The following is a 26,083-nucleotide window of genomic DNA, read 5'->3' on the forward strand; positions in this document are numbered from 1 at the left end:
AACTAAAAATAGCTGTGAGTATTCCAGGGAAGGAATTATCAATATTTGGCAGTATATTCCTTGCTTTCCGGTTGTTAATCTGGTTCTTTCCCTATTTAGGACAGAGATGGATGAAGTAAATCTTAGTAGTATAATCCTCAAATTAATATCCATGTATTTTTTCACTCAAACATAAAGACCTGAGTCTGGTCTTGGGAACTGTTGCTTTAAGTGTAGGCCTGACTTTCCTTTCCCTGGAAAACCACTGTTTAAACACAAAGTAGAGGATGATGGCTTTAGGAAAGTGGCCCACATTGAACTCTTACTATACCAGCCCAATTGTTGTCCTTCCACAAATGTCCACTCAGAACAAGGTTGACAGTTGAAGCTCCACTAGCTATTGGCTGGTAACCCACAGAGTCTTGTTTATGTGCTTAAATTCACGGTGATATGTTGAGGTTCTCTGCTCTGTGGAATCGACTGTAGTCCACCTTCATCAGGGCTCCTCTTTCACAGAGAGAGTCACATGTGTCAGAATATTATATGGATGAAGTTTGACATCTTTATTCATCTTCTATTTATGAGATGAACATATAGTGAAAAGGTGGCTTGAGACCATCAAACCCATGTCTAGCTGTGATCTAAGAGGAATTTAACGTAGGTCTCCTGAGGTGAAGGGAGAAATGAAGGAAAGAAATGAAGTGCCTGTTTCAATTTAATACTTTGGGCCTTTTTTTTTTTTTAAGAAAAAAAAAATCAAAAGCCTGGGACCTTCTTTGGGCCCCCTGAAGTTTTAGGGTTTCAGATGCTCTGAGATACAATCTGTACAATTTCTTGGCATCTGTTTTTTCCAGACAATATATTACCACTATAAAGTAGCCTGAACAGTTGGGGTCCTCCCTACTGGGGGCCCACTTCAAAGGCAATGTTTGAAACCCCCTGATGCTGGCTGTGGGTGAAAGCACTGATTGTTGTGTTTGGTTTATTAATTACTTAAAACAGAAAAATGAAAGCTAATTTTCTTCTAAATTTACCATCCTCCACTCTGTTTTCCATCACATGAGTAACCTTAGTTCCAAATATTGGTGTGATGTAATTATTTAATGCCTTTTAATCTGGGGATAAGGGCATATCTTGCAAAAAGTACATTGCTGTTTTGCCCTGGATTTAGAAAATAAGAATTTAGAAATGAAGAGAGACCAATTCAGTCTCCCGAAGTTATACCATGAGACATGAATAGAGATAGGGAGAGAACCCAGATTTCCTACTCAATTTCATCAAGGAAGGAAAATTCTTCCCAGGACACTGACAACTCTGGAATGCCCCCAAAATCTGAAGAAGAAAATGTCCCCCTGCTTCCTCAAGAACCAAACGTCCCAAGTTCTCCTTGCAATCAGTTGTTTCACCCAACCGCAGCCTGCTTCGTGCTAAATATTTTCTCGAAACTAAAGCAAGTCAACAGAGTTCTCTGTGGTGTGAAGCAAAACAAAAACACCCCGAAGTTCATGTGTTGTCACCAGACAAAAATTTGCTAAGAACAAGCAGAAATGAGGAGCTAATGGATCCCATATGTGGCCACTAACCTAGGTTTATGAGATTTTTCCAAGAGATTTCTGAAGAGATTCCTGTAGCACAAAACGAGATCAAACACCCATTTTCCTGTCACCCACGACAGCGAGTGATCAATCCACAGTTTCCACCCTGCATTTACCTCCGTAAACACAGAAAGAAAAATTGGCCACCCTATGTGCTTTGCAAGGAGCCACATGTGGTATCCCGGAGCAGGAAAGCAAAGCGTTTAAAGATGTAACCTGTTTCCCCCACAACACAAGTGGCCTGGCCCTTGGAGTCTACAGCTCGGTATTAAAGTTATCCTAGAGACGAGGACCGACCAAGCAAAGGTGATAGCCATGGAATTTTCTTCATCCAGGAGGATCCCACGTATGCAAAAATAACTATTCTCCTCAAATGTCAGTCAGCTCCTTGAAGTTTCAAACTCCATTCAGTGGTTGGAGAAGGCATTTCCTCTGCACATATTTTAGTATCGCATGGGGCGGTTCAGAGACGTGGGGTTTCCTGCTCAGTGGTGACTGGGAGTACGTCTAGCCTCAACCACACCAGGCACAGGGTGGCCAAGAGGTTGGTTGTTGTGCTTATTGTTTTTGTTGTTGTGGAAGTGGAGGCGGGGCAGCTCCTGGAGTTCGAATGGCTTCCACGGAGGCTGCCTCCTTCCCCCTTTTGTGTGTCCTGAGCTCTGAACTGCAGAAATGAGGTCTCCACTTCTGTTAGTCGAAGGGCTTCTGTGAGGAAATTCCAACCGCTAGAATGTCCCATGAATCGCAAAGACGACCACAACAGTCTTGGAAATTTGTCTGAGGAATGGTTGCTGGGCTCCCCAGCCACGTCCCTCCTCCCTCCCCCTGACGTGGAAATAGAATCCACCAGAAGAGTGGGGGGGAAGAGAGGGAACCCGGCTAAAACGTGTGGCCGTGAAAAACAAATGCTTTTGTTTTTTTTTTTTTTAAAGATTTTATTTATTTATTCATAGACACACACAGAGAGGCAGAGGGAGAGGGAGAAGCAGGCTCCATGCGGGGAGCCCGATGTGGGACTCGATCCCGGGTCTCCAGGGTCACACCCCAGGCTGCAGGCAGCACCAAACCGCTGCACCACCTGTCCCACTAACCAGGGAATCAGGAGAACACAAACCAAGGCGGCGAGGCCTGCCGCACCCCACGAGGCCCCGGAGTCGAGGAGCTGCTCGGTGTGACAGGGGATGTGTCTGCCCCAGACAGGTTCACGGTTCCAGAGCCGCCGGAGGCCAGCCGGAGGGGAAGTGGAAATGCTCACCTTGCGAGGAGTCAGCGTGATCTGTAGAGATAATGGAGCGTTCAGTCTGACATCCGAAACCAGTGTATCCAGGAAGAGCGGGATTCTTGCTGGGAGGGGAGACAGTCATTGTTTTTCGCATGACAGATAAGACAGTCTGCAGATTCCCCACACCTGGGGAACGACTCCTTCCCGGGGCTCAACATTTACATGAAGGCGTGCAAAGTCTTCAGCTTGTCTCCACCTCCTCCTCCAAGATCACTTCTAAATGGGGATGTCCTTCCTTCGTAATTTTACACAGAGATAGGTAAAGGGGCCGTCGGTTTTAGAGGATGGTTTGCTTTTTAATCTTGATCCAAACAGTAAGTCACCGAAAGTCTTCTGAGAAGTTATAGGGAACATTCATTGTGCAGCTGGACAGGGAGTGGGGGACCCTGGGAAATAACCCTAGGACTGAGCTGAAGAATATAGAAAGGGAGGGAAAACGGAAGCCCCTGGAGAAAAACGCCTGAGGTCTCCTCTGAGGTGAAAGTATGTAAATATAGAAAGAGTCTGTTCTCTCAAGGTCCTTTAGGGCTTAGGGTGGACAAGATAGTTGACCCATCTAAACATTCATTTGGGGAAATGCGACACTATTTTCTCCTCCTCTTGACCCAGCGCCTCTTCTTCAAAACATCGAACAAAACCATACACAGACTAAGGCTGCTGCTGGGAGGGATTTTCCCTCTGGTTTCCCTCCTCCTTCTGCTGGGTCTGTCTGTCTTTCCTTCCCTCCCACCCTCCAACCCCTCCTCACCCTCCCCAGCAAACTCTGGAAAAACAGTAGTAACTAACATTTGTGCCTTTGGCAATAAAACCACAGGCCTCGCAAACCCCAAATGGCAAAAAGACATTTCCATTCCAATCCCAGTTTTAAATTAAACTGTAATGAAAAATCAGCAGTGGCAGCTGGGACCAGAGACACTGATTGTCTCTAGGAACAAAAAGGAGGGGAACAGAGGGGGAGAGGAAAAAGAAAAGAGACTGCAAGGAAGCCTCGCTCTGGTAATAAAGCAGCTGGTAAACCTTCAAGTAAAAAGAAATTAGAAAAACAAATCTAGGATAGAGACAAGCAAAGATGGCTGTTCCCCTCTACAATCACAGTGAGGAGGTCACAAATCACCCACCACTTTATGAATGGACTCGGAGGGGGCAGGGAGGGAGGAAGATGTGTGGGCCTCTACTGACATCTGGAGGAAGAGCAGGGAAATTCTCGGGGGGGGGGGGGGGGGGACGTTGGCCCCACCTCCAAGCCCTGGGAAGGAGAGAGGATTGGGGCTTTGCCTGTGATCCTAGGCAGTGGCCAGGATCCTAGGGGCTTTAGGGAAAAACAGAGGGACCTCATTGCCTACATATTCTCTCCAAATAAAAAATGCACATCGCGGCAAGCATTTGACTTCAACAGGAGTTTTGTTGGTACCAAGGAATGTGCAACCTTGCAGCTCTCAGCCTGATTTTTAAAAGTTCAAGGCATAGGCGGCCAATCAGAAATGAGGGGGAAACACCCAAGATTCGAGCGTTTTAAGGTGTAGCTTACTGCAGCTTGCAAGTCTCTGCAGATCTTTCAGCATATAATTTAGGTGTGTATTTCTGAGTGGAGGTGATCAGGAATTCAGAAAAGACCTGTGCTGATCTTTAAGAACCAAAGATGCTGACAAGCAGGTAAGGATCAAGACACGGAGTGGACTTCTAAGTAACAGATGAGAACTAGAGACCTAGGAGCTGGCTTTCTGAACCTTATTTTGTTCCCAGAGCTCTTCAAGAGGCTGATGAAATTAGTAGACATTCTACTCAGAAAAATGCTCTACTACACACACACACACACACACACACACACACACCCCTCCCTAGGTGCACACACAATTGTAGATGCTCACGGAACCCCATGGGCCCAGGTTGAGAGCTGCTTCTCTAAGGAAATGAAAGCAGAGGAAGACTGCAATCCATCCACAATGAAGACTATCATGATCCCACATGAGAAGAAATTCAGATAAAATTTAAAATGTATGATTGCCTATTTGGATGTCAAATCAGAGTTCTTTACCGAAAGGAAAACTGCTGAAACCAAAAATACACAAGATTCATGCAGAATAAACTGCATCGTTAAAGTGTGCCCTTGTGATTGTGACTTACTCAATAGACACGGGGGACACTTAAGACATTTGAGGGCTCCCTCTCGGAAAATAATCAGTAGCTCATATGGCACTGCCAAGCAGTTGCCAAACTAGAAAATTCTGTACAAAATTAAATTTATTTATTTTAACTAATCAGGTGGTTTTTGTCACACAAAACTGTGAGATGCTCTGAGGGACCCTTTGGGTGGACATTTAATTACCTCTGTCTTGGTGCCTTGAAAGAACCAGTGCGTCTCCCAGTGGGTCAAGCTGACCTTTACCAGCTGTCCCAACAAGAGCCATTGTTTTCATTATTAGTATTTTTAAAAATAATCTTTGACTATTACATTCTAATCATCTTTGCTAAATTCATTGTTGCAGTGACAGCAGTTAAAAGCAGAAAAACAAAACTTATCGAAAGGACTTTAGAAGATTGTGTGAATGGAAAGGTTTTCAACTTCACCCTTGTGGTCTACTTGCTTCTAGATTCTACTCTTCCTTTCTACTTTTTTCTCTCACTTCCTTTTTACTGCCTAAATTAGTGGTCTCTGTTATCACTAGAGGGTGATCAGGAGCAGAGAGAACCACAACTTCCTCAGAATAATTGGATGCTAAAGAACGTTGAGCCCAGTACTTAAAAATCTTTCAATTATTTTTGTTTCATTGTACATATACATTTGTTGTAGATATTTGAGTCAGCTTCTCTTCTGATTTTGTTTAACCACCCAAAAGTTACCCACTTCACAGAAACAACTATAAAGCTTAAGTTAAGAAGATCAAATAAGACAATAATTTTATTTCATTGGTTGGGCGATGTTATGGGGTTTTTTCCCCACCAAACTTTGCCATGAGCTATGATATGTATCCAAGCTTGTGTCCATCTGTGCTGTTGTATGACATTTGGGTATTTTTGCATAATATGGTGCCCTCCTAATAAATGAGTGTTTTGTAGAATCGAGTACTTTTATTTATAGCTCTTTATTTATTGCTTTCTGAGGTATAACCAAAACTACCCAGGCAGCCCAGGTGGCTCAGTGGTTTAGCGCTGCCTTCAGCCCTGGGCCTGATCCTGGAGACCCAGGATCGAGTACCCCATCGGGCTCCCGCATGGAGCCTGCTTCTCCCTCTGCCTGTGTCTCTGCCTCTCTGTCTCTCTGTATCTCATGAATAAATATATAAAAAATCTTTAAAAAATAAAAATAAAACTACCTGATACATGTTTTAAGACCTTTGGTCTTCCTTTATTTCTGATTTTTATTTATTTTGGATTTGAACAAAGAAACGAAAAAAAAAAACCCATATGAATTAAAAGTTTATCCTCACCTCTAAATTTCCCAAACGTTAAAAAAATCTTAATCATCCCAACTTCCTGTCAATTAGGAAATGTTTACCACATAGTATGAAGAATGCAATCAGGCCTTCTGATAGTGGTGGAGAAAGTGGTTAAAAATCAACCGAAGATAAATCCTCTGTTGCTGAAATCACATGGTGGTGGATGGAATACAGATTTTGGAACAAAACAGAAGTTTGTTCCAATTTTCGATGTGCTGAATATAGCCCTTAAATTTTTACCATGTTCTCTAACTTCTCTGAGCTTCTGTTTGCTTATCAATTAGGAAGAATATTATCTTACCAAAATATGCTCAGTACTTGACCAATGTCTACTTTCCTCCTTAGAATGGAAGGTCCCCAGGGCAGGGCCATGTCTGATGAACTCATTGTGGGGCCAGGGTGGGTGCCTCACGTTCGTGTTGAGTGAAAATTGCACATGTGCCCATCTTATGGAATTTAATGGCATACGGTTACGTTTTAGTTTAAGTTATAAATTGACCTTATTATCACTAAGATTAATGGAGCCCTTTGCTATATTTTGGACATCCAGCTAGATACTCTACATATATTTAGGTTTTCACAGGAATCCTGAGTAACAATCCTTTCTGTTTTACAGAAGAGCAACAGAAGCTTACCAGAGTTCCCCTAGGTGATAAGTGGCAGGGCCAGGATTCAACCCCTTATGTCTGGCATCAAAATCTCCAAACATAACACTCCACCACTGTCACCTCTGGGGCAGGAGATGGGATGGGGGTCATTAAGTAAAGGTTGGAGAGAAGCCACAGAGGCCCTGAGACCCCAACCAGGACTGCTCACAGGTGTGAGAGAGGGTGGCCCCAAGAGCAGCCCTGTTGGTTTCCCACCCAAAGCCCCCCAAAAAGCTGAGTGAAGACAAAAATATGAAGTGAGAAGAGTTTCCTGTAGGGACCCTCATTACTCAGGCAGTGTGTACCTCCAGCATTGCAGAGTGAGTCTTCCTGTTCCCAGGTACTCAGGGCCACTTCTCAGAACCTCCTGAATCACTGCCTTATTCCTCAGATGGAGGATGACCCTACACCACTTTCAAAGGAAAAAGAATTTCCACAAATGAATATCAACTTAGAAACAAAACTCTTTGGCGCTATTAACCTCCAAAGGTTGTCATTTAGCTAAACTTCCTTTCATTTTTTTTTTTTATCCCAAAATCTCCACTCAAGAGGTACTCTTCCTAATTAAAACCATTGTCAGAGACCACAAACTTTTCATAATGGTTTCTAAACCTGTAACACCATGGTGTATGTCTGTGTATTATTTCTGAAGCATAGCAAAGAGACCAAATTCTTTTCTTATATTGTGAAAGGTTTTAAATAACAAGAGTATTATGTTTACTACTGCACTGTGCACAGAGCCAACACATAAAATCCATGGTCTGTGGGAAGTAGCCCATGCTGTATCTTAAAAATGTAAACCTGTGTATGTATGTGTATGCACATGTTCAACCTTATATCACTTCCAAATGAAGGAGTTATTAGTAATGCCTTTCAACGTGTGTTCTGGGTCTCGCCTGCATTAGAGTGACAGCTGAGTGTGTGCAGGGGTGCCTGGGTGACTTGGTTGGGCATCCAATTCTTGATTTCAGCTCAGGTTGTGATCTCAGGGTCACAGGATCGAGCCCCACATCCAGATCTGGGGCTCAGCATGGAGTCTGCTTGTCCCTCTCCCTCTGCTCCTCCTTCCGCCTCCCTCTATCTCTAAAATAAATAAATTAAACCTTAAACAAACAAACAAACAAAGAATGACACCTGAGTGCTTATTAAACATGCAAATTCCTGACCTCCACCACAAAAAAATTGCATTAGAGTCTCTGGGGTAGGGCCTTGGGATCCTCATATTTAGCAAATATTTCCAGGTGACTTTTAATTCATGGCAAAACCTGAGAACTGTTGTTATATAGTATAGTGCAGTATTTTAGAACATCGATGTTGAAATCAGATCTTGGTTTAAAGCTCAGTTGTCCCATCTATTGAATGATGATAATCATTCCTACCCCCAAACCTGTTGTTGGGATTAAGAGATGATGCATGAGAAGCAAAACCGGGGCGATGAAAATTTAAGTTTCAGAGGCTCCCTTCTCTCCCTTCCTGAGAGGATCCTCTATGTTGCTGCCTGGCTCCTGGCTGAACTGAGGAGGAGGGAAAGGAAAAAAATCTGTAAAGTGGGAGAAGAATGGAAAGAGTGAGTCAGTGGGCTGAAAGTTGGGTGCAAGGCAAGGAGGACTAGGAGACAGAGACAGATTGAGGCAAAGTGGAGCTTGGGGAGAGAAACAGTAAAAGATCTTTAGACATCCTTTCAGTGTGTTAGATCCTAAAATTCCCCCTTTACAACTTTTTCAAGAAGAGTTTTCAAAATGAAATATATTTTTTCAAAGCATTTAGGAGTCAGGTTTCAATTTCTTTTAGATGCATTACCATTCAGAGACAAACACAAATCCTGCAAGGTTCAGATTAAGTAGATGCTGGATTTGATTAGATAGATAGACACATGGCCTGGTGAATAAGTGCCCACTTATCAAAATACCTGAATTATCCCGAAATAATGCAATCATCCCACCTGTCCTTCTAACTTCATGCCCTATGCCTACGTTCCTTAAAAGCTTGCTCCTACCCCAACCTGCCCTAAATTTCCACTGCCTAGTTTTCTCTTTATTTTTCTTGCCTATCTTCGCATGTGTCTTTTACTGGCTTGTTTCTCCTTTCCCTTTTCTAAGACTCATTTTCTTCTTGCCCCTTCACATGACTTTCCCTTCTATACCACCACCTCCTGGGGCAGCCTCTCTCTGTAAGCTCCTAGCTCGGATCCTGGGATCCAAGTTTAAAGCAACATGTCAAGGAAGTCTACAAGCTGGCTTTCTGCCTTCAGGTACCCACCGGAACTGGAGTGCAGCAGTGTATCCGGTATTTAAGAGGGAGCTGGAAGTGATAACCAGAGACACGGCCTTGTGAGAAGGAGCTGGCCTGATCTCACCGGCTTTGAAGATGGAAGAAGGGGATTAGGGCAAGGAATTAGGGCAGCCTCCAGAAGCTGGAAAAGGCAAGAAATTAGACTCTTCCTAAAGCCCCCATAAAGTGATATGCCGTGATGACATCTTGGTCTTAGCCTGGGGAGATCTGTGTATGACTTCTGATCTATGGAACTGTAAGATACTAATTGCTTGTTGTTTTAAACCACTAAGTTTGTGGTAATTTGTCACAGAAGCAGTAGAAAACTAATACATTTTGTCTTGGGAGGCTCTTTGGGAAAAACCCAAATTTAAGATGGTAATTGCTTTTCTTATTGTTCTTGGGGTGTTCAGTCCCACTTTCCCTGATAGATCATGGCATAAATGCTTGGTGGATATGACTGCCAAAACAATGTAGAAAATTGAACTAATTTGGAATGATGTCTGGCTAATTACATTAAACCTCTGTCTCTTTGGCAGAGGAGCCCTTACCTTGGAGCGCCAGAGAAGTCTCACTAGGGTAACAGTTTTAATTAGTCCAGCTCTATCTCATATCCCGTGCCTGGTTCTACATCTGTTGATATTTCTCATTTAAAATATGAAATAACCAAAACATTCCAGTATTAAGAAATAATTGTTAGAGACACTGGTGGGTTTAGCTATTACCTGGATGCAAATAGTTTCATATTTTACTGTAAAGGAAATGATTTCTAGCATTAGAAATAATGTAGTATTTCTTCAGATCTCCTAATGCAGCACTCCTTTAAAGTGAAAGCTCTGGAAATAAACGACCATAACCTTCGTATTTATTTATTTTTTAAATCCTCAAAGTATTGGCCCATCTCATCTTCTTAGTCAAAGCTTGCTTCCTGGTTTTGCCCTGCTAATGACCTCAACTCTCTCTTGATGCTTTAGGACCTAGAGCTCTTTGATTAATCATTCTCTGTGTTAATATCAAACAGCTCTTGCATTCTTCAAACAGATTGCTGCTTCTGTTAAATAATGCCCTAAATATACAAAGCAGATAAATGATGACCATTGAGCCAATGGGAACAGAACTGAGCTCCAAGACCGCGTTGCAATTATAATGAAAAGACACATAACTGATGAACTCCATATCTGAACTTAAAATGATTTGTGAAGCATAAGATCAAGAGGAGTACAGACTGAGGTCTTAAGTTAGAGTTGCAATGATGAAGTATAGACAGGGGGTTAGAAAGCGTTTTAAAATTGCTTGATGTGCATGTATGTGTGTGCTGATGTGTATTTTTTTTCTTTGAAATGGTTAAATGCTTCAAGGAGTAGACCCTTTTGGGGGGCAAAGGCCCAGAATGATATGCATCAGGGTTTTATTTCATTTCAGCTCTTGCTTATTCTAATTTATGAGGTGTGGAGAATATTAGTTTTTAGGATGATTTAATATTTTATGTTGTAAGTGATCTTCTGCAGTCAGTTTGTTAATTAGATACTGCAGACAGGCTGTTTAATATTGTGTGTTGACTCTGCAGGAAAAAAGGAGGAGAGAATATTTCTGATAGGCAAAAAGAATCCAAGGCACATGATCAAAGTTCTCTTACAGACCATGTGTTGGAGGTGCTTTGCTGTAGAACAAATTGTATTTTGCCCTTAGAAAGACTCCCTGAGAGTGCTGGAGATAATTGGAGCCCTCTCCTGTTTTGTTCCTTTAGAAGGTTTTCTGGAGTCAGGTAGGAAAAGAAGACAAGAACCTGAGCTTTTTATTTAAATAAAAAAAAGAGATGTCTGGGGGAATTAGAATACTTTGGAAGTCTAGAATCCACTGAAATGGATTATCTTATTTTGGTTTCCTGGAAGAACACAGTTTAAAGGAGCAGCTTCATGTTGTTATTTCCTATTGGGCCTGTCCTCAACACCAATACCTCCTAAATAAAAATAATGTGGTCTACTGGTATATTAGTTATGTATTTAGCTTTTAATTTGGATAATCTGGGAGTGGGGAAAAAACTGACATTGAAAATATAGAGGTGATCTCTTCTACCCCTGCTACAGGAAGAGGCTTGTTGGCTGGCTTCTTTGGTTGGTGTCTACTGTATGGGGTGGCTTTCCCAAAACTTTACAAGAGCAAGGAAACTCACCAACAATAGGATTTATCGCTCAATTCCATTACTTGTACCTTATTTTTGCTTTATATAAAGTGAGTATGTACAAGTCCAATGAGCTATTGTTAGTGAGTATTCAAAATATGTTGTTAAATCAAAAGAGTGATAATTTGGGTAGTTCATGTTAAGATGCAGTTCAGGTACATGAAACTGAAGACTAGTCTCTTTCCAGGATAAAACCCCTGCCATAAGAGTTCAACTTTCATAAGCAACTCAACAATAACAATTATTTTATGACATGTTGTAAGGCTTTAAAGAGGTTTTGAGTCATGCTTTGTAAGAAAAAAATGGCCACACATAGTACGAATGAGAGTTAAAAATATTTCTCAAATACAAACAAAAACATGTAAACTTATAACCACCATTAAAACTGATTTGGTTTAATTTGTATTTTTTGCCTTTTTAGTTTTTTAATTTTTTGCTTTTTTTCTTATTCCAGCTATGATATCTGAATATTGAACTTATCGTCTTGCTTTTCTAGAGCTGTAGATACTGGTCTTAGTGTATAATAAGTAAGAAATTATTTTTCACATAAAATAGCACTTTCCGAAGGCAAGATAACATTTGTTGCTATATCATTTGGATTTTATATGCCTGATGTAAATCTAATTTCAGAACTGTTGAGGGCAGCCCAGGTGGCTCAGCAGTTTAGCACCACCTTCAGTCCAGGGCCTGATCCTGGAGACCCGGCATCGAGTCCCATGTTGGGCTCCCTGCATGGAGCCTGCTTCTCCCTCTGCCTCTCTCTCTCTCATGAATAAATAAATAAAATATTTTTAAACCTGTTGAAACTGTGGAACTGATATATGTATAAATATAATGACATAAAAATTAAAATTATGTAATTTACATATCCATAGTTTTGTTAATTCCATAATTTCAGCCATATAGTGTGTGTGTGTGTGGTGATGGGCTTTGATTTTGATTTGCTGGCACTCACTCTCACCATAATTATATAGTCTTTAACTTAAAACATGAACTTTCCTGGGCACCTGGGTGGCTCAGTGACAGAGTGCCTGCCTTTGATTCAGGTCATAATGATCCCTGGGTCCTGGGATCTAGTCCTGCATGGGGCTCCCCGTGAGCAGCCTGTTTCTCCCTCTGCCTATGTTTCTGCCTCTCTCTGGGTCTCTCATGAATAAATAAATTTAAAAAGGAATGAACTTTCCTTCTATAAAAACTTATCTTTTGAGATAGTTTCCTCCAGTCATCTTATGATATGTCAGCATATATGCACTTTTTTACTCTTCTAAGAGTTCACTCAGAGGTGAGAAAAATAAGCACAACTAAAAAACGGGGTAAATGCTTCAGAACTCAGTATTTAGTGAGTTACTCTAGAAAGAAGGAAGACTAGACACTAGACACATCTATAATCAAGATTCTCTCACAACAAAGAACATTCCAGCCTCCTTATTGGAAGTAATGTGTAAGAAATAAATATTTAATTTGCAGAGTTAAGTGCTGTTGACCAGTGCTACTGTTAGAACCTTCATGATGCACCCTTAAGTATCAATTGCAACTTTACCTACAAAACAGCTTTATACATTCAATAGACAAAATACATGAATAAAAGGTTGTCTTGATCCTTCAGAGAAAAACATTCTGTTCTCTTGACATGGGATTTTTTTTAAACCTCAAGGCACTGTTCCGATTAGTTATAATATACTGATCTAGCATCACTCTATGGAAATGTATCATGTACTTGAAATATATATTTAGTATGATAATACCGTTAACCAAGCATAGCTCTAAAGATGGTATCTTCTTTATTTCCTTTTCTATCTGCTGTTTAATTTCATTATGATTTCTAAAAATTCTCTGGTAGTGTACAGCTGCTCCACTCTTAATAGCCTTGAAATAGAAACGTGTTACTTTGCTTAGTGAGAGACATCTGCATATTGTAGAAAAAATCATTTTGATGTGATTAATACAGGAAGATGCTTATTCGTATTTTTAATGCATGTTGTTTAAACTCAAATATGTTTGCCTTCCAGTCATTTTTAGATATGTTATTCGCATCTATGATTTAAATGTGTGATGCTTTCAGGATCTACAGAAAAAAAGAACTCGAATGTTTGCCAGCCCATCCAATACCTCCTGCTGCTAGTTGGCTGGGGCTTTTTGAATGTCACAAACAGAGCTTTTGATATGGTACCCATGGGGCTCTTTATCCAGGATGATGTAAATAACTACTTCCAACATTTGGTCCTTCTACCATCTTTGATCATGTCATCTTAAAATTTGCCCTTGCAATAAGCAAGTCTTTACTTTCACATTAGAAGAACTCATCCTATATTTGAAAATGTCAAAGTCTATAAGCCCTAGGAGGGCAATAGGACAGGTTCAAAAGTTTGCAGATAGATGGATTATTACAAGCTTAGAAATTACAAGGAGAAAACGCATCCATGCCTTCTCTCATTCCCTCATAGTCTTGCAAATCTCTTGCTACATCATAAATCTATGTCCCTGCTGCCGTTCTCTAGCCATTTCACAAGTGGTCAGTCTCGGCCTCAGATTTACATCCAGAGCCCTGGAACTGACCTCATTGGAGGGCACGATTTATGTGGTGGAGCCAGTGACAGAGTGGAATACATACAGTCCAGCCCTCTTGTCATGCAGCCGAGATGCTCTCATCAGACTGCTCCTGCTTGCCATTCACGGCATATCAGTGCTTAAAGGGACCTTGGAGTGCATATACTTCAGCTCCTTAAGCATCTAAAGATGAAAACTCAAGTGAAGTTATTTTCTTAAAGCTTACACATTGATGAGAACTTTCTCTTTTTACTCATCTGGAATGCCTGCCTGGTAATCTCTTTCCCAGGGAGTAGCCTAACCTCCTGCCATAACCTGGACCCCAGAAGCACTGACTATAGAGAACTTAAACCCTAAGGATTGATATACCAAGAGAGCAAAACTCTGCCTTTCTTGCCCATTTGCTCCTGAAGCCATAAGAGAGTCTACGGGGGATCTGTGACATGACTAGGAAACCCAGGAGAAGTTTTTTTCTGTCTAGTAAGGCAACCCAACAGATATGACCAGTGGGCCAGTAAGATGTTCAAGTAAGATGTTTTTTAATCTCCATTCAAGTCAACAACAAGCATTCCTGAATTTGGTATAGGTTAAAAATGGCATTTCAAACTAGGGGAGAAGATGGAGTATTTAATAAATGGTGTTGGGACAGAAAGGGTAGGCATCTGGAAAAAATAAATAGATCTTTACCTCCCATTCTATGCAGTGATAAATTGCAATGGATCAGAGACTTAGATGTTAGAAATAAAACCATAAAATTACTAAAAGAAACTAGAAAGATTTTAATCTTTGCAAAGGAAAGATTTTTTTAACTGATTCAATATCCAGGAGCTATAAAAGAAAATAAAGATAGATCTGAATACATAAAAAGATTTTACACGACAAACACGTACACACACACACACACCATCCACGCACCCAGAAGTGTCAAAATATTCTCAAAAACCCCACAAACTAGGAAAAAAACATTTGCAAAGAATTAATTTCCCAATAGATAAAAAGTTCTTACAAATAGAGAAATAAAAGCCCAACAAGCTGAATGGAAAAACTGGGCAAAAGATATAAACCTCTTTCACAGAAGATGAAATATGAATGGCTCTAAAACATTTGGAAATATGTTGAACTTCACTCATAATAAAAGATATGCAAATTAGAACTACATTGAGATACCATTTTTCTCTTATCGAGTTGGCAAAAATCCAAAAGTTTGGTAACACACTCAATTGGTGAGGCTGTAAGAAACAGGCCCTCTCATACGTTGCTCGTGGGAGTATATGTTAGCATAACCCCATATGGAGAGCAATTTAGCAAAATCCATCAAAATTACAAATGCATATATCTTTTGCCCCAGCACTTTCATTTCTGGAAATTTATGTTACAAATGCACTTGCAAATGAATGAAAGGACATCTGTTTAAGATATTTATCACAGTATTGTTTTTAAGAGCAAAAAATTGAAATAACCTAAATTGTTAAATCCAGTAAACTGTTTACATAAGCCAATTAAATAAATCATGACACATTCATACAACAGAATACAGTGAAACAACAAAAAGAAGAGTGAGCTGACTACATAACATGGCATGGATTCTTGAGACCTTATTGAATGAAAGAAGCAAAATGTAAAAAAGTATGTCATGGGGTGCCTGGGTGGCTCAGTTGGTTGAGCATGGGACTCTCAATTTCTGCTCAGGTCATGATTTCAGGGTCATGGGATCAAGCCATACATCGGCTCCAGCTCTCTCAGCATGGAGTCTGCTTGTCCTTCTTCCTCCACCTCCCCCATTCATACTCTCTATCTAAAATAAATAAATAAAATCTTTTTAAAAAAGTGTTTAAAGATAAGCTGCATTTGATATTAAAAAGGAGAAATAACTTGAATTTATATTTGTTATTATACATAGGAGAACTGGACAAATTGGCAAGAAGCTAAATATAGTGATTACTAGTAAGAGGTGGGCATTGGACCTGGGAACATGGGGTACAGGAGTGGAAAGACTTCTGTTTATCTTTAAGCATATTTTTAGAACCATTCCAATATATGACCTTTTCTAAAATTAGAAAATTTTAAATCAGGGGCACCTGGGTGGCTCATTCAGTTGAGCAACAACTCTTAGTTTTAGCTCAGGTCATGACTCAGGGTCCTGAGATCAAGCCCCACAACCAGCTTGTACTGGCCGTGGAGCCTGCTTAGGATTCTCTCTTCTCTGTGCCTCTCCCTTCCCCAGCTCATGCTGTCTCTTAAAAAAAAAAAAAAAAAAAAAAAAAGAAAAGAAAAAGAAAAAGAAAAAGAAAGAAATTTTTAAGTCAAAGAAAAAAAATAGAGTGAGTCTTCCATTTGACTCTAAGAATGCTAGCAAGTCTCTATCTTAGCATAAAGGTGAGACTTCCAGATTAGCATGGGGTGCCCACAGTCTTTATCTACTCATTTGCCCTTCTTTCCTTTTTCCACTTAACAAATATGTATTTACAATCTGCTGTGTGACAGATTCTCTACTAGACCCTGAAGGTGCATGGAGAATAGGACCCACTAGGTCTTTGCTTCACAGACTCTACAGTCTAATCTAGGGTCCCTTTCATTTGGAGTCTGGGGTCTCCAATCAGCATGTAAGGACTCTAGGATCCATGTCAACAAGTTTCATTTTATTATGATATCATGTTAACTTAGCATATTAAATCTCTATTGGTACAGAGTTCAAAAATTTAATATCCTTGATTTTTATGAGCAAACAAGTTGTGTACAGGCTAGAGGCAATTTTGGTTTCTCTCAATGGCACCTCTTTGTAGAATTCCACGATATTTTTTATTGTGTATAATACAATATAATTTGAAACCCTGTTCCAAATATGGCCCCTGCTTATGCTTATCCAGGGTTGTAACAATTTCCTGTGATTTATATTATTGCCTTTTTATTAGTGCTCTAGAATTATACAGTGTATCACTACACTCTTTTCCTTTCTGTTTTTCTTCTTAGTTTTATCGGTTTACATTCCATTATGATTCATTTTTCAAGCCAGATATGTGTTCCTGGTGTTCCTACTAGTGCCTTGAGTAGCATTCCTCAGCCTTGTTACCCCATTTCAGGTAGATGAGAGCTGATGCTAGAGCTCTTTCAGCTCAGTACATGTTTGTTCCTGAACGTGTATACTTCTGTAATCATGTCAACATATTTCAGGGCTGGGCCCATTTGGTTCATGAAACAAACCAATCTGTCTAATCGAACTTTCAGAAATGATTGAAGAGTTCTCTGGTTTGCGCTATCCAGTATGGTAAACAGTAATCACTTGTGGATATTGAGAACTTGAAATGTGACTGGAGCAACTGAAAAATTGAATTTTTAAAAATATTTTATTTAAATTCAATTTGCCAACATATAGTATAACACCCAGTGCTCATCCAATCAAGTGCCCTCCCTAGTGCCTGTCACCCAGATACCCCATTCTCCAACCCTACAAATTGTATTTTTAGTTTGATTTTATTTAAATTAATTCAAACTTTATTTTTTTTTAAAAAAATTGTATTTATTTATTCATGAGAGACACAGAGAGATAGAGAGGCAAAGACATAGGCAGAGGAAGAAGCAGGCTCCATGCAGGGAGCCTGATGTGGGACTCAATCCCAGGACTCCAGGATCACACCTTGAGCCGAAGGCAGATGTTTAACCACTGAGCCACCCAGGCATCCCTAATCCAAACTTTAAAAGCTGTTAGAAGGGTAAGACGTGAATGCAAGGTATATGGCCCCACTGAGAGTAACCAGACATCAAAAATGTCCATCAAAGTGGAGAGGTCACAATGATGAGAATCTCTGAGTCTTGGGTAGTCCCATGAGGTGGTGAAGCATCTTGCTTTGTGAGGAGTAAATCTACACAGATTAGAGACGGTTTCCAGGTAGTCACTAAAACAGAAAACAATGCATTCTTCCCATACTCTGTCATAAAAAGACAGTCAGCAAGCATCAAGGAAGTTTGGTTAGAACTCCAGGCAGGCTTATCAGGGTGAAAGGCTAAATTCCAGACCTTGAATACACATCAGGAACATGGAAGAAAATGTCATCTCTTGGCCCGAGTCCAGTCTATGTTTGAAGGTGATGGATACCCAAAGGACATCATGGATGGCAGACTTAGAAAAGTAAACTTTCATTTGCTGGAAGGAATAGACTCCTAACCCACAGACCACCAGGCACATATTAGCTCAAGACCTGACTACAGTTATGCGGGTGAATGCAAAGTCTTCAGTATCCTTAGGTAGACACGCTCAGGTAAGCAGAAACTGACAAACTGCAGTCTATCCAGTACAGTCTCCTTCATTTGCCCCTCATTACTCTACTCTAGGTGCATACACCACCACCCCACCCCTCCCAGAGCATTCACAGCTCTCCATAGTATGGAACCCACTGCTTTGCTTAATCTTTGTCCCCACCAATCCTCATGCCTATGCTCCAGCCAAACCTGGCTATTCATGCCTCCTTAAATGTGCCTGGCCTCTCCCACATCATGCCCTCACTTAAGCCATTGCCAGAAATGCTCTCCTGCAGCATCATCATCTGTCAAAACCATCGACCTTCATGGCTCATTTCAGGCCTGGCATTCCCTGAATTCTCTTCCCCGGGCCCCCCACTATGTGTACTCATTCCCCCCATGGAGCCTTGAGGCACCTGGTTTGTGCCACTGTTTGGCACTTGTTCCACTCCTCCTTATGTTGAGGGCATTAATGAACTTGTCTGATCTTGTCTCCTATTTTGTGAGCAGTTTGAGGATGGGGCCTGTGTCACCCACTCTGTATGCTTGATAGTGCTTGACACAGGGTCGGTCTCCAAGAATTATTTTCTTTGAACTGGACTTAGGGCAGTTTCACATATAGGAATTTCAGCTATAGTCAATCAAAAAGAAATCTTTTGCTCTAGAAAGTAAGAGAGCCCGTGCAATTCTGTAAAGCGCATTTTTGCAGAGGAAACATTTTTCAAATCAAGAGTAGCAAACTAGGGAACTAGAGGTCACACGTGCACTGTATACATATTTTGTTTGATATAAATACACCATTTTTAAAAAATTGTCAACATTTAAAATTTGGAGGCTTGCATAAAAGTCCATGCTCCCATTTTTCCTTGGGAAAAAAAAAAAATCAGATCTGACATACTGGTCATTCATTTCCCCTCTGGCGATGTGCCAGTCTACCATAGTCCCTGGTTAGCCCACTGACCTTGGATCCTATAAGGACCGACGCTCTTGTTCTTCCTTCCTCACATTGTATGTGAATAGAGTCCATCACCTTTAACAATAATAATGACCCACACATGTCAATTATGAAGCCCATAGTGACTATTATAAATCGTGCAGGTTCTGATGACTTTAATGGTTATTGTTTTGGCTTGCTACTTTCTGTCCCACTCATCAGACTCCTGAGAGTGCAGCATATGTTCAGATAAAAATATGATTTAAATCATTTTTAAGGAGTATAAGGGCGACTCCATGTCCACTGTCACTTATCTGCAAGTGCAATTTTTAGACATTAGAGAATTAGTCAAGAGACTCAGGGTGGCAGGGCAAAAGGCATACTTGTTGAAAGCAGAAGTGGTAGACACTTGAAAAGGAATGACGAGTGAGACCTATGTGATACTGGATGCTAACATTTCATCTCACATCCATAGCACCTTTTGTGTAAAGATTTCCAAGTAGGTTTCAGGCAGTAATTGAGCCTCACAGCACTTGATGGGAAGGGGAAGTGTTGTCCTCATTTTCTGATGGAAGAAACTGAGGCAGTTTATTCACCATTCTAAGGACTTCTCTGCAAGAGAACTAGTAGTTAAACTTAATTATCTTCATTTCTGGCCTCTTCCCTAATCACTCATTCTTACTCTTTGGTTTCAAGGATAATTTATGTTAGATCAATTTAGACTGACTCTCAGAATCCAATCAATACCATCTGCAACTTGTAGGCCCTCCTTGGCTAAAGGTTCATCTTCAGAAAAATGATGGACTAAAGAGCATAAACAGGCAAAATATAAAATCTGCTGGGCCACTCTGACTTATAGGTAAATACCAACATTTCAAAATCCCCATCTTCCCTCTTCATTTCCCATTTCCCTTCCTGTCCACCTCACACACACCCCTACACTACCTGGAGACCCGTGTGAAAGCAGTGTTTTTGTCCAGCTTTTATTTTCATGTTTAATTCTTGAAACATCTGAAAGGAGACTTCTAATTTCCTTGACCCATGAGAAGCATAAGTTTTTAAGAAAAGAAAGACTTTGTCAGCTAGATCCACATTTCAAGTGTCTAGCAAGTGCTTTCAGCTTAGAAAAGAACAATGTGCTACCTTTGACTGTTAAATCCATTACTCTAATCACACTTTAAATGAACCATTTCGAGGTACTGATTTATATACTGTCTTTGCAAACACAGTATTTCTAGAGTGCAGGTATTCGTCGTATTTTGAGTAGGATTTGGTCATTACGTATTCTTTTTAGTAATCATAATGATTAAAAATCACTTCTCCCAAAACATCATCTTTCCAAGTTCATCTCCCTGATGACGTAACAAAAAAAAATGAGTGGAGAACTTGGGACTTAAATTCTAAATTATATGCTGCTTTACCAAGTTCATGAACTAACCTTTTGCCTCTGGAAAGATGAAATTAAATATCACTCAGATAAAAGTAATTTAAAAGTTCTCTCCTATGGATTTTTTGAATAAAGGAAACAAAGTGAATATACAGGTCTACCTAGAAATTCCTGTTGCAGGAAAAAATATACAAACAACATTTAGCAAGTGTTTCACATCCCTGGAGCAAGACTTTAATATGAGCAGATGACCTTTTTTTTTTCCAACTTTAATTTCTGATGCTCCAAGTCAGCGGTAGGGGAGCAAAATCAAAGTTGCACCAGCTTGAGCCTACAAAGATTGTCAGCCATCGTGTCATTTCCCCACAGTCTGGACAACATTCATCCTCAGCTTCAGCCATTTCTTAGTTGCCCCATCAGAGACCTTGGCCTCTGCTGGCTGTTCCTTCCCCAGCGCATCCCTTTTACTACCATTTGATCATCAGCTTGTTCTCTCTGTCATCTCTTCTTATAGCCAGGTGACCTGCCCTGGATCATTTCATGTTCTGTATTTTTCTAAATTACATTGTTCTTTGGAGTCTGTTGCCCAAATGAAAGAGTTACATATTCTTTCTCTGTTAGTTACTCAAAGTATCAATCATCCTGTAACCACCTGTACTACCGTTAACCTTCTTCCTGTCTTCCAAATCAAAACCCATTTCTCACTTCCATATGTCAACACCAGCCACATGCATTGATTAAATGTCTTTCATTTGAAAGCACACAGTCCTGCTATCCTTGCCTATGTTTGAATGCCTCCCATATGCTCTCCACACAAGCCTAATTCTTCTGTTCTCTTCCTCTGGAAAGTCATTCTTCATTGTAATAAGTTGCCCAAAGTAAATGTATTCATCATCTTTTTCTCTGACAACCATGTTTCTCCACTACGGGAAATTAAACACTGCAACATATGGCCTGAGCAGCAAACTTTAGTGCTTGTTCGCTCAATTGTTTTAACACATTGCCGCCTTCACATAATATTCTGTTTGCCACTAGCATGTCAGGCTTCCACTTGACATATGCATTAGACATGTTAATGGCAAGACAGAAACCAACCGAAGCTGACAATATGACGAAAGAAGGGTAAGTGCCTATTAATTACTAAAATTCACTTTTTCCCACTATTTAGCAGGGGGAAAAAAAACAAATTAATGTCTCCAGAACATACCACCACATTAGCCTGCTGTGGTGCCATCTGACAGATTTTTTAAACCCTAAATACTTAGGAAGAGCTTTGTGTAGATTCAGCAAGGCGTTCTCCCCGTTATCATGGGCTCTATCCGTCTGCTCTTTGTGCTTTTCTAGTCAACCACTTACACAACTAGAAAGGCTGCAGTTCCTAAATTCTTTATATGGTCATCTGAATACCACCGGTACATGCTCAAGGGTCTTCTATTATTTATACATATAAACCCCTCTGGAAGTATATATTTTTTTAAGATTTTATTTATTCACTTGAGAGAGAGAGAGAGAGAGAACGCAAATAGGGGAAGGGACAGATGGAGAGGGAAAGAGAGAATCTCAAGCAGACCCTGTGCTCAGCATAGAGACCGATATGGGGCTCTCATGATCTCAGGATCATGGTACTGAACCAAAATCAAGAGCCAGATGCTTAACTCATTGAGCCACCCAGATGCCCCTGGAAGTATATTCTAAAGCTACACATTTACTGAAAAAGAATACAGCTTTCTTCTAGGTCACTACTTCATAGATGACATTAATTGTTTATGAATCTTTAGGGTTCTATAGGAGTTTACAGATTTTGAATTCAGTTAATCTTTCAGTTAATTCATTTTCTTATCAGAATTGATAAGAAGTTATCATTTATTTAAAAGTCTTTGTTTTCCAGATCTTTATTTTTTTTATTAATAGACATTTTCAGGGCATATACTTAGGACTTAACCATGACCCTAAACAATAAAAAAGTTTAAAAGTTTTCCAGTGGAAACCATATTGAATTTTCTCTTATATAAACAAATTAGAGCTATATTTGAGTCATTGGTTTTACTTGATGCTGGAGGACATCCAACAGCTATAGTTTCCTAGAATTTCTGAGTCTGATTAGTCTCTATGACATTTTCTAAGACCTTAGAAGTCCATGGCTTCTAGGGCATTCCTTCTATCAATAGCAGTGTCATCCTGAACTCAGTGTCAGCCAATAGTTACCCAAAGCTTAATTGAAAGAAACAATTTATGGATGTCCACCCATAACTCTGACCCTCTAAAAATCTATCTTGAGATTAAGCTAGATAGCAGAGAGCTATGTCCCTGGACCTCATCAAATTGGTCCTCTGTAGAATTGCTTTTGCATTGACTTAAATGTCACACCCTATACTGAGGGATATTACCAGAAGCAGTCCTGTGAAACCCATTGTATTTTCTAGAAGGATGTTGTTGAAAGTATTACCAACTACGCTACAAAGTGTCTTCTCAGTGAGGATCTACATGACAAGTTTTTTCAGGCTTCGGTATCAGAAGGAGTTGGGCCATATATATGTCAGCACCCAGCTTTACCTTACAAAGAGTAGGTACATTGAGTTCTGGTTCATAGAGTGACTATTAGAATGCTTAGATCAAGTAAGCAGGACCTCGTAACTTCTAATTTTGCACTCTGGCCTCTTTGATGTAGTTTCTTTTTTGTTTTTTTTTTGTTTTGTTTTGTTTTTTTTTTTTGTAACTCCCCTTATTTTCCCATTGCTGATTTTCTTTTTAACTGAACATTATAATACACACACATATATATTGTCCAGTAGCCTTATAATCTTCTGAAGGTAAAAAATACATATGTCAATATATGCCTAAAATAGATTTTAGGAAGTATACATTTGTGCTGTTCTTATAAATATGTTTATAAGTCTGTCTACTCTTTTAACACATTTCAAAACTTACCATCTAGCAGGAAAAAAGGTACCAGGTGCCTATGGTTAGTATGTATGACACCACACAACATTAATATGAGAATTTTTTCTATAGAGAAAATATAGTTCATCCCTGGAAAAGAAAAGCTAAACGTGAAATATAGGAATGCATGCCTATAATGCATTTATAGGTCCACTCAAACAATTGTAGGTAAAAATACACTTAAGACTTAGGCAGCTACTGAGAAAAAAAGCAGGAAAGTAACTTTAGGCCATCTTGCTCTAGGATCCCATGACAATAGTAATATTGTTCATATTCCCAGAGTAAATACTTATGCATATCAAGAAATTTTTATACCCTCAAAATACAGATTCATTCCATAAACATGTACAACAATGCATTAGGTACAAGGGATACTGGGATGAATGAGACATAGTTCACTGCAATAAAAAATATGGAAATCTCTAGGATATGCCTAGAGAAAAGCATCCTGCAGTGTTTCCTGAATCTGTGAGACATAGATATTGAAGTATAACAGGGCATTCTAAATATCATAGCTCAATGTAGCCTTTTGTAGTTATAATGCAAATATTGAGTGACTCAGTGGAACACATCTTGCTGGATGAGGAACATGTTCCTGGGATAAAGTGTTCCTGGGAGCACTGGAAACTGCTCCTTCTCATGACTGCCATGAGCGAATGGCTGAATAATTCACTAAATGGCATTCCTGTGACCACAAATGTTAATACTACCACAGAGTGGAAATCATCACTGTCATTTTCTTCCTTTTTTGTCTAAATCTTTATAGCATCTTTTTTCTTTTTTTTCTTTTACAGAGAAGTGGTGGTGGTGGGGTCTGAGTTAGAGAGCAAGAGAGAGAATCTTAAGCAGGCTCCATGCCTAGTGCAGAATCCGACAGGGGGCCCGATGAGGGGCTTGATCCCAAGACCCTGAGATCAAGACCTGAGCCAAAATCAAGAGTTAGACACTCAACCAACTGAGCCACCCAGGCACCCCTTTAAAACAGCTTTTTTTTTAAATTTTTATTTATTTATGATAGTCACAGAGAGAGAGAGGCAGAGACATAGGCAGAGGGAGAAGCAGGCTCCATGCACCGGGAGCCCGACGTGGGATTCGATCCCGGGTCTCCAGGATCGCGCCCTGGGCCAAAGGCAGGCGCTAAACCGCTGCGCCACCCAGGGATCCCTAAAACAGCTTTAAAGTAAGTTTCCAAGTGAAAATTTTCTGATATTGTCATCACATGAGCCTAAGAGAACAGAGGAATTTGTTATGAGCCATGAGAGAGGTCAGAAAAAGTAGACTTCTTTTTGAAAATCATGACTCCAAAGTCATCTATTTGTATTAAAGTACATCCTAAGGATTCCAGGTTAGTATTGGCCACCAAATATCCTTTGTTTATCTCAATATTTAAGTAGAACCCTAGGAAGAAAGTAGCTTATAAAATTACTTGAGTGCGTTGAAAGATCAAAGTCATTGAGTGGAATTGCACTCGGGGCAATCTTCAAACACAGATATAACAACCTCTATATGGCACACCAATTAGGAGACTCACCTTGAATTAGTAACCAATAGATCAAGGGAGCTCTAATAGCAAACATTGTGATAATCCAATTTTGAGGCCACAAAAGGTCTGGGACTTTTTTGAGAAGTGTGACAAGAATCCATTTGGTTTGTTTTTTGTGGGAGGTTTTTTGTTTTGTTTTGGGTTTTTTTGCTATATGCAATATGGCCTATGGGGAAGGCTTGGTGCGATAATACTGCACCAGTGGATACAAAATGGATTTCTAAGCCAGGAGGCTGCAAAATACCTTCTAATCACAAAGACTGACTTACTAGCTCTCCTTAGGACAGAGCATTTAAGATCTTAATGTCCTAATACTTCTTACTACAAGAGTGTGAGAACTAGTGTAGGAATCAAATGATTTCTATTGGCGCTTTCTGTTTCTGTTTATCTGGTTTTAGAAACCTGTTTTTACCATTCTATTCCTAATATTGACCAGAAGTAGAGAACGTAGCCCTTCACCACACTTGTGCAATAAAAAAAATGCTTCCTAATTGTTTCTTTTCTTTGCCCTACCTTGACCTGTTCCAGCTACTCACCAAGATTTATAGTTTTCCTCTCCTCTGGGACCATCATGTGATTTGTTTTAGCTAACAAATATGTACCAGCTCTTTCGTTCTTTTGTTCATGATTGTCTATTTTCTCCTTTGTGACCATGTTGGTATAGACTTGTCTCAAGAGCAAAGCAGTCTGGAATGCTGAAGCATCACATGAAGGAGGACAGCTTTCTGGAGAGTTGCCCAGACCCACAGCAGACTTTGCATAAGTTAGAAATAAACCTTTTTGTTGTGTTAAGTTACTGAGAATGTTGGTTGTTTGTTAACCTTAGCGTAAACTACACCATCCTAACACATCCTATTGCTTTCTATCTCTAGGTCTCCTACCCAGTTCCATACATGAAGCACCTAAAGGGCTTAAAGATATTTCCTAAAATAAGTCAATGGAAAGAGAATATAGAAACCAGATTTGGGTTCCAGGTCTTAACTTGCCATCTTACTAGTGAACATAAGCACCATGTCCTAGCACCATTGTCAGAATCACGGATCTGGTATGATACAAGCTCCTGGGCAAAGCCATCTTTTGCTAATCACCTCATAGTCTGGAAA

The 26,083-nt window shown here is 40.0% G+C and overlaps 1 long non-coding RNA gene across 1 annotated transcript in view; it reads right to left on the bottom strand.

The window, feature by feature from the left end:
* Positions 1 to 7,244: 7,244 nt before the first annotated feature.
* The window catches only part of LOC140625299 (uncharacterized), a 77,562-nt gene continuing 58,723 nt past the window's right edge, over positions 7,245 to 26,083 (bottom strand). The window contains exon 3 of the long non-coding RNA XR_012024656.1: positions 7,245 to 7,352. This is a non-coding gene — a long non-coding RNA (uncharacterized lncRNA). The remainder of the gene's footprint in view (positions 7,353 to 26,083) is intronic.

Source organism: Canis lupus, chromosome 36 (genome assembly GCF_048164855.1).
Source record: "Canis lupus baileyi chromosome 36, mCanLup2.hap1, whole genome shotgun sequence".
NCBI lineage: Eukaryota > Metazoa > Chordata > Mammalia > Carnivora > Canidae > Canis > Canis lupus.